Raw genomic sequence first — 18,434 nt, forward strand, 5'->3', positions numbered from 1 at the left:
ATTTCCAGTGGCAGTATAGAGTCATAAGCTATGTCCAGTCCTCCCAGTGGCGGTATAGTCATAAGCTATGTCCAGTCCTCCCAGTGGTGGTATAGTCATAAGCTATGTTCAGTTCTCCCAGTGGCGGTATAGAGTCATAAGTAAAGAGTGTAAAATGGCCCTATCGCTACTGGGAGTAATAAGTGAATATGTCTAAACCCCTACACATGATGAGCTATATAAACAAAATAAAAATGAATATATATATATATATATATATATATATATATATATATATATATATATACATATATATATATATATATACACACACAGCAAAACCTAGTAGTGTTCACAGTACACAACAAAATTATGATAAATACAAAGTGATCTCGCGCAGAAATATAAAGTGTAATAATAAGATGAGTGAAAAAGTCTGAAAGTCTTAAAGTGCAATTAATGGCAGCTTCACAAAAAAGCATAAAAAATGTGTGCAAAAATATAATACCAAATGTCCAGTAGATGTGCAAGATACTGCAATATAGTGCAAATCAATAAATAAGTGTGTAAAACAGTTCTCCACAAAAGGGAATCGATAAAGGTTTTCAAATCTTCCAGGGAGAATAGATAATAGAGGAGGAATAAAATGGTGAACACAGGTGGTGTACTGTTACATGAATGAATCAGCAACCATATATGTCCATAAATGACTCCATAGATAGCTTCCTAGAACGTCACTCTCACAAAACTCTCACCTCGTATATTATGGTAAGTGGCATCAAAGAGTAAATGAGACTCTCTACCGCATACTATTGGATCCTTTTCCACCTTTCATACACTAGCCATGGGGCCAAAGGTAACTTCTGCAGCTATATGGATCTTCCACTAAGCCTTCCCAATATACTCCAATAATAAATACAACCAAAAATGGGGAAAAAAAAAGAACAAAGTGCCTCCAATAGTGTAGAGTAGTCGTAAGCCATGCTCAATCCTCCCAGTGGCGGTATAGAGCCATAAGCTATGTTCAGCCCTCCCAGTGGCAGTATAGAGCCATAAGCCATGCTCAGTCCTCTCAATGGCTTTATAGAGTCATAAACTATGTTCAGTCCTCCCAGTGGCGGTATAGAGTCATAAGCCATGTTCAGTCCTCCCAGTGGCAGTATAGTCATAAGCCACGTTCAGTCCTCCCAGTGGCAGTATAGTCATAAGCCACGTTCAGTCCTCCCAGTGGCGGTATAGAGCCATAAGCCATGCTCAGTCCTCTCAATGGCTTTATAGAGTCATAAACTATGTTCAGTCCTCCCAGTTGCGGTATAGAGTCATAAGCCATGTTCAGTCCTCCCAGTGGCAGTATAGTCATAAGCCACGTTCAGTCCTCCCAGTGGCGGTATAGAGCCATAAGCCACGTTCAGTCCTCCCAGTGGCAGTAGAGCCATAAGCCACATTCAGTTCTCCCAGTGGCGGTATAGTCATAAACTATGTTCATAAGCCATGTTCAAAACATATTACAGCGCACACATTCAAGAATGACATTTCCAGCAGGCTAATTAAAAACACCTGAACATATTAAAAAAATGTGGGGGTTTGGTCACACTATGTGGTTATATAGTGCTAAGCCCACTTACTGCGTCAAAGTACCCTGAATTAGTGGGTCCTACCCTAGTAATAGAATGAAAGATCCTGCGTCTCAACCATGGCGGCCAAACTCCTCTATGTGGGAGAACTGAAGGGATTCCTCCTATGCACTGGTGGCCACTAAATAAGAGGTAATGAAGAGGGGTCTTCTAGCAGCACCATCTTGAATTTAAATGCATTAGGGTGTGCCCCCCAAATATGTTTTTTGTATAAGCCATGTTCAGTCCTCCCAGTGAAGGGAACACTTAAGGCGTCAGCATACCAAGACATTTTGGACAATTTCATGTTCCCAACTTTGTGGGAACAGTTTGGAGATGGCCCCTTCCTATTCCAACATGACTGAGCAACAGTTCACAAAGCAAGGTCCATAAAGACATGGATGAGCGAGTTTTGGGTGGAGGAACTTGACTGGCCTGTACAGATAAAACAATAAAAACAGTGTAGCGCTTCAGTAGTAATAATAAATGTAAACAACATAAATTATAAGAATAGCAAAAAAACACATGGATCTAAGTGCCTGAAAATAAAAGTCCAACATTAGACGTTCAATCCACTATGTTGATGGCATAGGAGTGACCAAACTGTCACACGGAAGAGAAATGATGTACTAGACGAATGTGTTCATGCTGGTATACTTGATTGTAAAACATCAGAAAAAAGTAGATAAATACTTCTTACCGGAACAGTTGGACTCACACAGTCATATGACGGTTGAGTCTAGAAGGCTTGAGGTCACAATCTAGGACCAAAGAGTGTAGGGAGAGAGGTCAGTTGAGCTGATGGAGGAGCTCCGGGCGGTTGTAGGCTCAATGATGGATCCTTCCTAATGGAACGTCAAGGTGTCCAAGCTCAAACGCAGCCCGCTGTGCCAGTACTCCAGCCTCCCCCGAATGGGAAGGGAGATGTTTGTGAGGATTTTAAACCAAAGCAATAAAAGAAAAGAAAAAGAGGCTCCACATGGTGCGGGTCAAACGATAAAAAGACGTTGATTTATTGAAGTCAAAGGGTAATAAATGACTTAGTGATCACATAAAGCAAAAATAAAATAAAAGCAATGTGGGGTATCAACAGCTCGCCCGACGCGTTTCGACATATGTGTCTTCAACTGGGGCATGTTGAGACCCACCACATTGCTAACAAATATATAGGGAATGAGAGAAAGGTTCCACCTAGCAGGAGGCGGGGAATCCAATCTCAGACAACCTCTTAAAGCTGCAGTGTACAATTTTAGTCTAATCAGAGTATACTAATTCAGACATTGTAAACAAATGCAAATAACATCTAAAGATATCACTCTTATAAACTGTTAAAATGAATATTGATGACAATAAAGTCTAGGACATAAATAAAAAGTAAGCCATCATGCTCGCATGTGAATAACACTAACCATATTGCATTGTTCATAGCCTGATCTGATATATAGATACAGAGTGATTCAATACAATTATAAATCATATACAGAGAACAGATCAAGTACTCATATGAAAAGATCAAACATGCGTTATTAGCTATACATAAATAACATAAATTTCCATTATTCACAGACTCATCAGACTCGTGAAGTGTATGAAGCCCCAATGCACATACAGAGCATATACAACGAACATCCAGTTCTAGTACCGAATCTCAAACATGCATTGTCAATTCTGCATAGGCTGCATCATACTAACCCAAAAACAAACTAATTTGTTTGTATTATATCATGAATGGAAATATAAAAGACTCAATAATACTGTCTATTAAAAATCTGTCATTATGTAATTAAAATGTCTCTTACTTGTTGTACCAGCGGTGTATAACCTGAAAATGTGCATGAGTAACCATGGTGATAATTCTTACATAATGATCAATGTTGTAAAATTCAGATCTGATGTTCTAAACTGTCATGACATACACACACACATGAAAGGCTAAACCAATCACTCAGTCTATATGTCATGTGACTAAATGTGGGAGTGATTGAAAGAAACTCACGTCAATAAGATGGAGGTGTGTATGTTTACAAATCATTGAGCAAGAGTGTGAGAAGGGGGTGTCATCCTGCTCATGGCGCCAAATAATCCTTATTGTGCACTCCACGTTGCGCATCAAAGCAAGCAACGTGAGCGCTCATTGCGTGCATAACAACGAAATGGGGCGTGTGTGTATAAGTGTCACATGTTGTATACATATACAAAGGTGTAAAGGGGGCGTGTAAGCGTGAGCATCACGCTCTGTGTCTATGCACAGAAGTATGGAGAAGGAGGAGGCATCTAAATTTGGCGCCAATTTCGTACGTGGAGAGCGTCACACGCCGCGGGGCGTGGCCGACAATAGAAGGCCAGTCCGAGGGTGTATCGCTCTACGTGTGCGCCGTGACAGATGACGCAATTACGTCAAGTCATGCGCAGTAGCGGGTCGGGAGTAAATACCATAAGATAATCGTCACACGCCACAGGGCGTGGCCGGCAATACAAAGGCCAATCTGAAGATGTATCGCTCTGCTCGTGCGCAATGACGAATGACGCGATTACGTCATGTCATGCGCAGTGGTGGATCGGGAGTAAATACTACAAGCTGATCGCGGGGAATGAAAAAGATGTGACGGCATCACGTCACATCTAGTGATAGAAGCCCGACGTAACCATGACAACCGGAGAAACAACATGGCTTATACGATCGAGGAAATACCCAAAAAATAGGGACACATTTACAGAAACAAAAGAAAGGAAGCAAAATATCACTCCATGTTCGGAGAATACTTCTTACTTAAGAGATTTTGTCACTAATAGCCAGAAATTATGAGGGAAGTAAGAATAAAAAATATAAAAATAATGATACCGCAAGCAAGATGCTATGCATGCAAATTGCTCGCATAATAACCTATCCTTATATTTTAAGGTGCCAGAAACCTAAAAAGGCCTAAGAATATGATGAATGTGACATATTCTCAATAAAAACCAAAAGTGAAATTGAACAATAGTGTGAAGGAAGTGTTTTATAGGGATAACAGTCCAAGATCCCACGTGATCCAGAAAGAATGCATAAAAAACGCATGTATCTAGAATCAGGCAGGGGACAAAAATTAGAAAGGGGAATGTGTAAAAGGGGAAATAAGATGGCAATACAAAGTTTGTATAGTGAATGAGACATTATGTCGCAGAAAACACAAATATGGGAAAATATTATAACTAGAGTGCCATATAAATAGGTGTGGAAGTATGTTGGTATGTGAAACCAAAAAATGAAAATATAAAAAATACAGCTATAGATCAGATGGATAACTACAATAGTATAGGGCACTAATAGACCATAGTGAAATAGTTTAGGCCTGGTTGATAAAGCTGTTAATGTCCCAGTCTGTATTCATGCCGAAGGGGGAGTAGCACCTCAATTCATAGATCCAAAATGTCTCGAGGCGCGAGACCCCCCTCAGGCATGAATCGCCTCTCCAGTTTGGGACAAATTTGTCAATGATTTGAAAACGGGTGCCCGTAGGGTCTCTATTGTGTTTCTCAAGATAGTGTCTCGGAACCGGGTGTTTATCACACCCTTTTTTGATTTTACTGAGATGTTCGTTGACTCTAATAGAGAAATTGCGAATAGTGCGGCCAACATATTGTTGGTTACAAGGGCAGGTAATCAAATATACTATGTATCTGGTGACACAAGTGGTAAAGTGTTTCATAAGGTATCTGCGCGCAGTTGTTGAAGATGTAAAGGAGTCACTTTTCCCCTTGCCCAGCATATTGTGTAGGCAGACGTTACATTTTCTGCATGGAAAGTAACCCTTACTCTGTGGAAAAAATTGTATCGGTTTGGGTATATCTATTACATTGGGAGCGATATCGTTTTGAATGGATCGGGCTCCCCTGTAGATGGTTCCAGCTTTTTCTGGAATAATCCCACTCAAAACTTTATCACTTTGTAATACCTTCCAGTGCCTATTAATAATTCTCTTTATGTCGTTGTGTTGTGTGGAAAAAGTTGTGAAAAAAGACCATTTATATTTGTCACTTGTTACTGTTTTAACTTTTTTTTGTGTAAGAGAGGCCCTGTCAGTGTGTAAAGCTGCTTGAATCTCTACATCAAGAATCCGTGGATCGTAACCTTTGTCTTGAAACCTCTTGCGGATGGTGTAAGATTGCGAAATATAATCACTGACATTCGTGCAGTTGCGCCTGAGCCTGAGAAACTGACTGCGTGGGATGGAATTAAGCCACTGGCTATGATGACAGCTGTCAACAGGAATGTACCCATTCCGATCCGTGGGTTTGAAGAAAGTCTTCAGGACCAGGCGTTTCTGCACTACTACAACCTCTAGGTCAAGAAAATGGATGTTGGTTGTACTGGCCTCAAAGGTCAACTGGATACCACGGTCATTAGCATTAAGGGTTGCCATGAAGGAATCAAGGGAAGGCCGACTGCCCCTCCATAGGAGGAGGATGTCGTCTATATACCTAGCCCACAGTACCAATTCGGGTCTGTTGAGGGCATAGACGACATCCTCCTCCCATTGGGCCATAAACAAGTTGGCCAAACTGGGTGCATATTTGGCCCCCATGGCAACACCTCTATTTTGGGTATAAAAAGTACCCTGGAACCAGAAATAATTGTGAGACATAGCAAAATCCAATAGCTGCATTAGGAAATTCCTATGTATCACGGAAAGTGTAGGATCCCTGGAGAGAAACAATTCAGCAGCTCTCAGGCCTAAATCCTGTGGGATACAGGTATATAGTGCAGAAACATCTGCTGTAACAAGAATAAGGTCATCATGGTACTCAATATTTTCTAGTAATCGAATTGTGTCACCTGTGTCCTGTAAGTAGGAAGGTATATTCCTTACTAGGGGCTGTAAATAGGAATCTATGTATTTCCCTATTCGCGAGGTGATGGAATTTATACCGCTCACAATGGGGCGGCCAGGAGGGTTCACAGAATCCTTATGTATCTTAGGGAGTTGATATATTGTCGGAATGCGTGGAGCCAATGGGATCATAAATTCTCTTTCTTTCTTATTTAGAATGTTCAGAGAGAAACCCTCGTTTATGATCTCTATAAGTATTTTTTTGTATTTAAGGGTAGGGTCCCCTGGTAAGCGGCTGTAGGTGGTATCATCGCTCAATAATCTATTCATTTCCCCTATGTAGCGAGATTTATCTAAAACCACTATACCACCCCCCTTGTCTGCAGGGCGGATGATAAGATTTTTCCTTTCACACAGAGATTTGAGGCCCTGTGCTATGGAAGGGTCTTGATGTGTCCTTTTTATGGGTAACTTGTCTAAATCATTTAAAACAAGATTTTTAAAAACATTAATGGATGGTGGTAGGATCCCTGGGTTGAACAAAGATGGATTGCTCAAACCAGAGTGTTTAACTGATGTAGAATTGGAAATCTTATTGGTTACACTTGGAAGAGACAAAAAATGTCTCTGAATGTGTAACTTGCGAATGAACTTATGCACATCAATAAATGTGTTAAATTTGTTGAGTTTTCTAGGTGGGACAAATTTAAGACCCTTATCTAGAATGCATTTCTCACTCGCTGATAATGTTACTGTACTTAGATTAAAAATGCCCGCACCTACTGAGTCCTTTTTCTTTTTGTGCTGGATGCGCCTCCCCCCTCTGGTGCCTCGTTTAGTTTTTGGTTTCCTCCACGTGTGGGGGTATCCCTGTGAAAATCCTGATAATAAGGGGGCCCTGATGGATGATTGCGGTTATATGGGGGTCTAAACGGGGGTTCATCATTGTAAGTCATGTAAGGGGGAGGGTCACGTTGAGAATCGTAATGCTCCTCATCTCTAAGGGGTAGGTAACGATTATAGGTATGAATTGGAGTACTGTGTGGATAATCGTCCCTACTGTGACTGTAGTTATCATCCCTCCGGGATCTACTGTGTTCACGGGAAATATGTTGGTGACCACCATTGTTATTTCCATGGTGTCTGTCTGGGCCATAACCCTGATTGTTTCTGCCCTTACCCTTATGTCGAGGTTTGGAACCTTTCCCTTGAAAGTTAGGGTATTGGACTTGGGCAAAGACTTTCTTCAAACCCACGGATCGGAATGGGTACATTCCTGTTGACAGCTGTCATCATAGCCAGTGGCTTAATTCCATCCCACGCAGTCAGTTTCTCAGGCTCAGGCGCAACTGCACGAATGTCAGTGATTATATTTCGCAATCTTACACCATCCGCAAGAGGTTTCAAGACAAAGGTTACGATCCACGGATTCTTGATGTAGAGATTCAAGCAGCTTTACACACTGACAGGGCCTCTCTTACACAAAAAAAAGTTAAAACAGTAACAAGTGACAAATATAAATGGTCTTTTTTCACAACTTTTTCCACACAACACAACGACATAAAGAGAATTATTAATAGGCACTGGAAGGTATTACAAAGTGATAAAGTTTTGAGTGGGATTATTCCAGAAAAAGCTGGAACCATCTACAGGGGAGCCCGATCCATTCAAAACGATATCGCTCCCAATGTAATAGATATACCCAAACCGATACAATTTTTTCCACAGAGTAAGGGTTACTTTCCATGCAGAAAATGTAACGTCTGCCTACACAATATGCTGGGCAAGGGGAAAAGTGACTCCTTTACATCTTCAACAACTGCGCGCAGATACCTTATGAAACACTTTACCACTTGTGTCACCAGATACATAGTATATTTGATTACCTGCCCTTGTAACCAACAATATGTTGGCCGCACTATTCGCAATTTCTCTATTAGAGTCAACGAACATCTCAGTAAAATCAAAAAAGGGTGTGATAAACACCCGGTTCCGAGACACTATCTTGAGAAACACAATAGAGACCCTACGGGCACCCGTTTTCAAATCATTGACAAATTTGTCCCAAACTGGAGAGGCGATTCATGCCTGAGGGGGGTCTCGCGCCTCGAGACATTTTGGATCTATGAATTGAGGTGCTACTCCCCCTTCGGCATGAATACAGACTGGGACATTAACAGCTTTATCAACCAGGCCTAAACTATTTCACTATGGTCTATTAGTGCCCTATACTATTGTAGTTATCCATCTGATCTATAGCTGTATTTTTTATATTTTCATTTTTTGGTTTCACATACCAACATACTTCCACACCTATTTATATGGCACTCTAGTTATAATATTTTCCCATATTTGTGTTTTCTGCGACATAATGTCTCATTCACTATACAAACTTTGTATTGCCATCTTATTTCCCCTTTTACACATTCCCCTTTCTAATTTTTGTCCCCTGCCTGATTCTAGATACATGCGTTTTTTATGCATTCTTTCTGGATCACGTGGGATCTTGGACTGTTATCCCTATAAAACACTTCCTTCACACTATTGTTCAATTTCACTTTTGGTTTTTATTGAGAATATGTCACATTCATCATATTCTTAGGCCTTTTTAGGTTTCTGGCACCTTAAAATATAAGGATAGGTTATTATGCGAGCAATTTGCATGCATAGCATCTTGCTTGCGGTATCATTATTTTTATATTTTTTATTCTTACTTCCCTCATAATTTCTGGCTATTAGTGACAAAATCTCTTAAGTAAGAAGTATTCTCCGAACATGGAGTGATATTTTGCTTCCTTTCTTTTGTTTCTGTAAATGTGTCCCTATTTTTTGGGTATTTCCTCGATCGTATAAGCCATGTTGTTTCTCCGGTTGTCATGGTTACGTCGGGCTTCTATCACTAGATGTGACGTGATGCCGTCACATCTTTTTCATTCCCCGCGATCAGCTTGTAGTATTTACTCCCGATCCACCACTGCGCATGACATGACGTAATCGCGTCATTCGTCATTGCGCACGAGCAGAGCGATACATCTTCAGATTGGCCTTTGTATTGCCGGCCACGCCCTGTGGCGTGTGACGATTATCTTATGGTATTTACTCCCGACCCGCTACTGCGCATGACTTGACGTAATTGCGTCATCTGTCACGGCGCACACGTAGAGCGATACACCCTCGGACTGGCCTTCTATTGTCGGCCACGCCCCGCGGCGTGTGACGCTCTCCACGTACGAAATTGGCGCCAAATTTAGATGCCTCCTCCTTCTCCATACTTCTGTGCATAGACACAGAGCGTGATGCTCACGCTTACACGCCCCCTTTACACCTTTGTATATGTATACAACATGTGACACTTATACACACACGCCCCATTTCGTTGTTATGCACGCAATGAGCGCTCACGTTGCTTGCTTTGATGCGCAACGTGGAGTGCACAATAAGGATTATTTGGCGCCATGAGCAGGATGACACCCCCTTCTCACACTCTTGCTCAATGATTTGTAAACATACACACCTCCATCTTATTGACGTGAGTTTCTTTCAATCACTCCCACATTTAGTCACATGACATATAGACTGAGTGATTGGTTTAGCCTTTCATGTGTGTGTGTATGTCATGACAGTTTAGAACATCAGATCTGAATTTTACAACATTGATCATTATGTAAGAATTATCACCATGGTTACTCATGCACATTTTCAGGTTATACACCGCTGGTACAACAAGTAAGAGACATTTTAATTACATAATGACAGATTTTTAATAGACAGTATTATTGAGTCTTTTATATTTCCATTCATGATATAATACAAACAAATTAGTTTGTTTTTGGGTTAGTATGATGCAGCCTATGCAGAATTGACAATGCATGTTTGAGATTCGGTACTAGAACTGGATGTTCGTTGTATATGCTCTGTATGTGCATTGGGGCTTCATACACTTCACGAGTCTGATGAGTCTGTGAATAATGGAAATTTATGTTATTTATGTATAGCTAATAACGCATGTTTGATCTTTTCATATGAGTACTTGATCTGTTCTCTGTATATGATTTATAATTGTATTGAATCACTCTGTATCTATATATCAGATCAGGCTATGAACAATGCAATATGGTTAGTGTTATTCACATGCGAGCATGATGGCTTACTTTTTATTTATGTCCTAGACTTTATTGTCATCAATATTCATTTTAACAGTTTATAAGAGTGATATCTTTAGATGTTATTTGCATTTGTTTACAATGTCTGAATTAGTATACTCTGATTAGACTAAAATTGTACACTGCAGCTTTAAGAGGTTGTCTGAGATTGGATTCCCCGCCTCCTGCTAGGTGGAACCTTTCTCTCATTCCCTATATATTTGTTAGCAATGTGGTGGGTCTCAACATGCCCCAGTTGAAGACACATATGTCGAAACGCGTCGGGCGAGCTGTTGATACCCCACATTGCTTTTATTTTATTTTTGCTTTATGTGATCACTAAGTCATTTATTACCCTTTGACTTCAATAAATCAACGTCTTTTTATCGTTTGACCCGCACCATGTGGAGCCTCTTTTTCTTTTCTTTTATTGCTTTGGTTTAAAATCCTCACAAACATCTCCCTTCCCATTCGGGGGAGGCTGGAGTACTGGCACAGCGGGCTGCGTTTGAGCTTGGACACCTTGACGTTCCATTAGGAAGGATCCATCATTGAGCCTACAACCGCCCGGAGCTCCTCCATCAGCTCAACTGACCTCTCTCCCTACACTCTTTGGTCCTAGATTGTGACCTCAAGCCTTCTAGACTCAACCGTCATATGACTGTGTGAGTCCAACTGTTCCGGTAAGAAGTATTTATCTACTTTTTTCTGATGTTTTACAATCAAGTATACCAGCATGAACACATTCGTCTAGTACATCATTTCTCTTCCGTGTGACAGTTTGGTCACTCCTATGCCATCAACATAGTGGATTGAACGTCTAATGTTGGACTTTTATTTTCAGGCACTTAGATCCATGTGTTTTTTTGCTATTCTTATAATTTATGTTGTTTACATTTATTATTACTACTGAAGCGCTACACTGTTTTTATTGTTTTATCTGTTGAACTTCGTTTGTTTTTGGTGTTGGCTGCTGTTGTGGCCGTTGTGGCCATTTTTTTATAAACTATAGCGCAGTGTTTTCCCCCTTTTTTTGTATTGGCCTGTACAGAGTCTTGACCTCAACCCGATAGAACACCTTTGGGATGAATTAGAGCAGAGACTGCTAGCCAGGCCTTCTCGTCCAACATCAGTGCCTGACCTCACAAATGCGATTCTGGAAGAATGGTCAAACATTCCTATAGACACTCCTAGAGTGAAGCTGTTATTGTGTTAAAGGGTGGGCCAACTCAATATTGAACCCTACGGACTAACACGCCATTAAAGTTCATGTGTGTAAAGGCAAGTGCCCCAATACTTTTGGTAATATAGTGTCTGTCAATGCATTTAATGCATATTATTGTGTGGTCCACTTTGACAACACATTTATTTATTTTATTTTATTTATTTCAGGTACTTATATAGCGTCGTTTACATATACATTGTACATTCACATCAGTCCCTACCCTCAAGGAGCTTACAATCTAAGGTTCCTAACACACATTCATACATACTAGGGACAATTTAGACAGGATCCAATTAACCTACCAGCATGTCTTTGGAGTGTGGGAGGAAACCAGCCGCGGTTAGCCTGTTGTACGAGCTCAGCAGCTGCAACTCTCTGCATCCACCTGTCAGTCCAGCCCCAGGAATCCTCCGGAGATTTGCTGCAGCTGAAATATTTTTGCTGTGTAAATGATCCCTTAAAAATCCCATTGCATCTCATTTGTGTTCTCTGTGTCCTTTTAGAGAGATTTTGCATTATTTCCTGTCCAGTAGGCACAACAGAAAAGGGAGGAAATGTCTCCAAAGGGAGGGAAACCGCAACACACGACCATGCATTGTGGCATGCTACAATGCAGGTGTGTTGCCCTACTGCATTGGGTGCCATTCAGAATGAATTACACCACAATGCAGTAGTTACTTGCATTACTAGGGGGAGATTTACTAAAACTGGAGTGTTCAAAAGCTGGTGTAGCTCTTCATAGTAACCAATCAGCTTCCAGGTTTTGTTGTCAAAGCTTAACTGAACAAGCTGAAGTTTGAAGCGGATTGGCTACCGTGCACAACTGCACTGGATTCTGAGCGCTCCAGTTTTAGTAAATCTCCCTCCACTGTGTGTTGCGGTAATTCGCTCATCGCCAATGTCACCACACAGAAGAGTAAATGGACTGTAAACATATATTTTTTTTATAAATGCAAACAGTGTAAGTAAATTCATTTGACTTGATATTAGCCTCTTGAAGAGCAGGGAAGGCGTGTGAGGGGAAGAAGAGCAAAAGGAGCCAATCGGTTCACGTGTTGATAAGCATGCTGATAAAGGTGGAGAGCAGAGGTACAGAGAAGTTAACTATCCATTGTGCTACTTCTCCAGGCTGGAGAGGATCCTGGAATACCTGGGCTCAGGGATAGTTGGCTAAATAAATGTTGGCCTTTAGACTGAGGAGATCTAGTGGTTAAAAAAAAAAAAAAAAAAAAGAAATGCAGGGGAAAAAATAAATAAAATCAATGGATTGAAGTTGAATATTGCAGCAAAAACGGATTTGAACTTTTAAACAATAAGTATCAAAAAAGAGGATCGGTCCTTAAAGTGGTTGTAAACCCTCTGGGACCACTTTTACCTACAGGTAAGCCTAAATTAAGGCTTACCTGTAGGTGCAACAAATATCTCCTAAACTTACACGGTTTAGGAGATATTTGCAAAAGACTGGCACCGATGTCTACGGCGCATGCGCTGTAGACAGCGGTACGCAGGTGCACTGAGCATGCCGCTGCCAACGGCGATCATGCTGTTAGTGGCGGCTCCCGTGCGCAAGCGCAGGAGTGATGTCATCGCTGCTCCGGCCAGTCACAGCTCCGGAGCCGCGATACCTGGAAGTCAATCTGAGATAGATGGTGTCGATGGAGAAGAAAAAGGGGTTGCTTCAGGGGCTTCCTTCTCAGATAAGTTACTCATAATGAGCTAGTATGCTATGCATACTAGCTCATTATGCCTTTGCCTTACAGGGTGTTTTTATTTTTCCTGCCTTTACTTCCTCTTTAAGGCCCCTTTCACAGCGGGGCAGTGGGTGTGTCGGCAGTAAAGCGCCGCTATTTTTAGTAGCGCTTTACCATCAATTTTGCTGCGCCATTCGGCCGCTAGCTTTTACCCCCCCCCCCCGCTAGCGGCCAAGAAAGGGTTTAAAACCAGCCACGAAAGGGTTAAAAGCAGCGCTATGCCGGCTGTATAGCGCGATGCCCCATTGATTTCAATGGGCAGGAGCGATGTATACACCGCTCCTTCACCGCTCCAAAGAAGACTTTTTTTTTTTTTTAGCATCCTGCCAGCGCACTGCTCCAGTATGAATGCCTTCGGGGCTTTCACACTGGAGACACAACAGCAAGTCTTTCAGGGCATTTTGCAGGCCCTATTTTTAGCGCTGTAGCACCTGCAAAGCGACAAAGGGTGAAAGGGGTCTTAGTGGTTAATTTGTATCTTGTTATTTACTTTACCTGCGGGTGTGGAAGCAACCGGGCCGCCTGAATGTATCCAACTGACAAGTGAGCAGCAAAGCTAAATGTAGAAAAAATAAATACCTGCATGTTCCGGGCAATACAAATTGTGCATCCCTGTGACAATGAGTGAGCTGACAAAAGCCCAGGTGCCAGGACACAATTTCTAGTTGCCATGGCAACCTGGGATTTGTTAAGTCCTGCTCTAACATCACACCCAAAGCAAACCGATAATAAAAAAGCAGAGATTGTACATTATGAATAAAGATAAAATTCTGCATTTTTAGAAAGGCCGTGAATTTATTAGGTTGACATCATAATGGCATTTTCAAAGGATAACAAAAATCTTGGGAGATGAACAGTATGCACATAAGTTTTCACCATCACATAAATGAAAATCATAATAAAAAAACACTGGAAAGCGATAAACTATATTGTCAAAAGTGTGTGTGGACCAATACACCTATCTATAAGCCAAAAGTATGTGGCCACCCCTCCAAGTTATTGGGGTCATGCGTTGGGCATGAAGGGTACTGCTAAAGAGTACGTAAACCCATTTCATATTCCTGATATGTGTCTGCTGTACCATGTACTATGAAAACGTATTCTGTTCTCTTTGTATTGCTACATTGTGTTCCTGACAGTCCCTCTGCTTTCCTATTAAAAACTGACCACACTAGGCACAAAAGAACAGCATGGCCAGTTCTCTGGCTGTGCTGGGAACTCAGCCTGCTCGCCTCAGATTTGTCCCGACATGCCCCACCCCTCTCAAACATTCATTCACTGGAAAGCTTAGTGTGCTGTAATTTCTCCTCCACCAGCTCTCTATGCAGAGGGAATGTGATCACTTCAGGGGGCACAGTGGTGTAGTGGTTAGCACTCTCACCTAGCAGTAAGAAGGGTCACTGGTTCAAATCCCAACCATGACACTACCTGCCTGGAGTTTGCATGTTCTACCTGTGCCTGCGTGGGTTTCCTCCGGGTACTCCGGTTTCCTCCCACAATCCAAAGACATGCAGGTAGATTAATTGGCTTCTGTCCAAAAATTGGCCCTAGTATATGAATGGGGACCTTGGATTGTGGGCTCCTTGAGGGAAGGGACCAATGTGATGTACAGGGATAGGGACAATTGTGGACACCTCACTCTGGTTGAACTGGATGGACTGATGTCTTTATTCAACCTTACTAACTATGAAACTTTAAAAAATTTTTTTATAAAATACCTTTTTTTTTTTTGTTATCTATACAGCAATGTGCTGCCTTTCATTTCTATTTTAAGCAGAATGGGTTGTTTCACAAGGTATAGACAATTGTGCGCTTCCAACCGCGTGGCAACAGTTTGGGGGGAGGTTCTTTTCTGTTCCAGCATGACTGTGCCCCTGTGTACAAAGCCAGCTCCATAAGGATCCCTGATTAGTTTGGTGGGGAGGAATTTGAGGGGTCTGCACAGAACCCTCACCTTAAAGGGTAACTCCACTTACATACAATTGTGACACAAGTCATATTGTAATTGAATGTTATTAAAAATGACCTTTCCTTTTCAATCTGCAGCTCTGTCATTTTTTTTTTAAATTGAAATGCAATATGGCTACCTGGAGGATATATACAGAACACCCCCGGGGACAACATTTTCTGCTTGTGTGATTGTCTCACCGATTTTCCCAGAAGTCTGAACTAAGATACAAGGCAGAATTTTGGCATCCCCTGCAACAAAAATGTTTTTGGCAAGATACTCTCAATAGGAAATAGTAATGTCTAAAGGGATGCAGACCCTGCAACTTTCCTCATTAGAGCCCTAATTCTGCAGCAGCTGGGTTGATAATTATGAAAGCACTCCCATTAGACTCACTTGGCACAGAAGAACAAACAGGGATTTCTTCAGAATACCAAAAGGAAGGAATCTGCATCAAAGGTTGTTAAAATCCTTGCAATGTACATAGATCACCCAGAGGGGAATGCTTTTTTTTTTTTTCTCTCAACAAAAGTGGAGTTACTGTTTAAGGCTCAGTTCACATTGCCACTCCTTGGTTTCAACTTGTGAGACGCCAAGTCGTGTGACATGTGAAATCCCATGTCAGTCAATGAGAGTTGTGTTAATTAGTACTACTGAAGTCGCTCCAACTTTAGAAAAGGTTCCTGTACTACTTCAAGGTGACTTCTTTTCCAATAATTTTTATTATGGTTATAAACCATACAGATAAAAAAAAACATGCAATACAGTACAGAAAAAGTACCAGTACATAACATTAGTGACATACACCCTTGGTCACTAAGGAACCGGTATAACGTAATTTTGGGCTACGGCTATAAATTCCTATATTGATGCGATTTGGATCCGACGTTACAGGAAGATTACCAAGGCATACCCGAAGGTCGCATCAAAAGTAATACTCAAGTCGCCAGCAAATTGCCAGGTCATCTGACAAAGTCGCACTGTAGTTTGTGACTTTCAGGTCGCAGTAATGTGAACCAAGATTAACCCTACTGAACACTTTTAGGATGAACTGAAGCGCAGAGTGCAAGCCTGGTTTTCATCAAACATCCCTACCTGATCTCACAAAATGTTCTTCTGCCTAAATGGGTGCAAATCCCAACCAGAATCTTGTAACATCCTCCACTTTTCTGGGAAGGCTTTCCACATCAGCAGATGGACAACTTCATATTAACCGGTTCCCGACCAGCGCACGACGACGTACGTCGACAGAATGGCACGGGCAGGCATATTGGCGTACATGTACGTCCAATCTTCAATGCCGCCCTGCCATCGGGAGCGCGCCGGTCGGGACCCCCGTGAGTCCGGTCGCAGGACCCGCGGACTCGATCGCCGCAGGCATACCCGCGATCGTCTCACGGGACGGCTGAATGGAGGAAATGCCGTGTAAACAGCATTTCTCCATTCTGCCTAGCAACTAGTGACGCTGATCTCTGCTCCATGTGATTGGAGCAGAGATCAGTGTTCACTAAATGAAAGCCCAACCCCCCCACAGTTAGTAACACACCCCTAGGAGCACTTAACCCCTACACTGCCACCCACTGGTTAACCCCTTCACTGCCAGTGTCATTTACACAGGAATCACTGCATTTATATAGCAGTGATTACTGTATAAATGACAATGGTCCCAAAAATGTGTCAAAAATGTCCGATGGGTCCCCCACAATGTCGCAGTCACAATAAAAATCGCTGATTACTAGTAAAAAAAAAAATAATAAAAAATTATTAATAAAAATGCTATAAAACTATCCCTATTTTGTAAACGCTATAACTTTTGCGCAAACCGATCAATAATCGCTTATTGCGATTTTTTTTACCAAAAATATGAAGAATACGTATCGGCCTAAACTGAGGGAAAAAAATGTTTTTTTATATATTTTTGGGGGATATTTATTATAACAAAAAGTAAAAAATAATGTGTTTTTTTCAAAATTGTCGCTCTATTTTTGTTTATAGCGCAAAAAATAAAAACCGCAGGGGTGATCAAATACCGCCAAAAGAAAGCTCTATTTGTGGGAAAAAAAAGGACGTCAATTTTGTTTGGGAGCCACGTCGCACGACCGCGCAATTGTCAGTTAAAGCGACGCAGTGCCGAATCGCAAAAAGTGGTCTGGTCTTTGACCAGTAAAATGGTCCGGTCTGTAAGTGGTTAATGTCCATGTTTTTTTTTTTAATGGCATGGTCAACATGCTCATGTAGGTGTCCACACATTGTATTCCAGCTATTGTCAGAGGCTGTTCTGATAAATTCCTCACTATTTTCTTATTCCTCTTGCCTGACCACCTCACAACATGTCCCTCTTTCTTTTGCATTCTCCATAATATAAACTGAAAATGTAAAAAGAAGACTAAAGATGTGGATGCAAGTCCAAATGTAATTTTCCCTATGCGACACTCCAGAAAATGGCTGTAGAAATGCTGGGTGCTTTAAAGTGGTTGTAAACCCTTACAAACCACTTTGACCTACAGGTAAGCCTAGATTAAGGCTTACCTGTAGGTCCAAGAAATATCTCCTAAACCTATACGGTTTAGGAGATATTTACCTGAAGACAGCCACCGCTGTCTACGGCGCATGCGCCGTAGACAGTGGCGCGCAGGCGCACTGGGTAAAGCCGCAGATCGCGGCGATATGCCGTGAGTGTCGGCTCCCGTGCGCATGCGCGGGAGTGACGTCATCGCTGCTCCGGCGAATCACAGCGACGGAGCAGCAAGACCCACCAAGAAGATGGATGCTTGGAACTACAGGGGACAGCAGTGACTTCGCTGGCTCCTGTGTCAGGTAAGTGACACATAATGGACTACTATGCGATGCATAGTAGTCCATTATGCTTTACCTTTGCAGGGAATCAAAGAGGAAGTAAACCCATCAGGGTTTACTTCCTCTTTAATGACCATTGGCTGGAAACCGTAGATAATCAGAGTGTAGA

The 18,434-nt window shown here is 41.7% G+C and overlaps 2 protein-coding genes across 2 annotated transcripts in view; one reads left to right on the plus strand and one right to left on the minus strand.

Moving 5' to 3' along the window:
* Positions 1 to 18,434, minus strand: part of LOC143957201 (uncharacterized) — a 101,862-nt gene that overhangs the window by 70,897 nt on the left and 12,531 nt on the right. The gene's annotated exons all lie outside the window — the stretch shown is intronic.
* LOC143957110 (uncharacterized) overlaps positions 1 to 18,434 on the plus strand; it is a 497,982-nt gene that overhangs the window by 55,941 nt on the left and 423,607 nt on the right. The gene's annotated exons all lie outside the window — the stretch shown is intronic.

Source organism: Lithobates pipiens, unplaced genomic scaffold (assembly GCF_037356315.1).
Source record: "Lithobates pipiens isolate NorthernLeopardFrog02 unplaced genomic scaffold, aLitPip1_a1.2 Scaffold_51, whole genome shotgun sequence".
Classification (NCBI taxonomy): domain Eukaryota; kingdom Metazoa; phylum Chordata; class Amphibia; order Anura; family Ranidae; genus Lithobates; species Lithobates pipiens.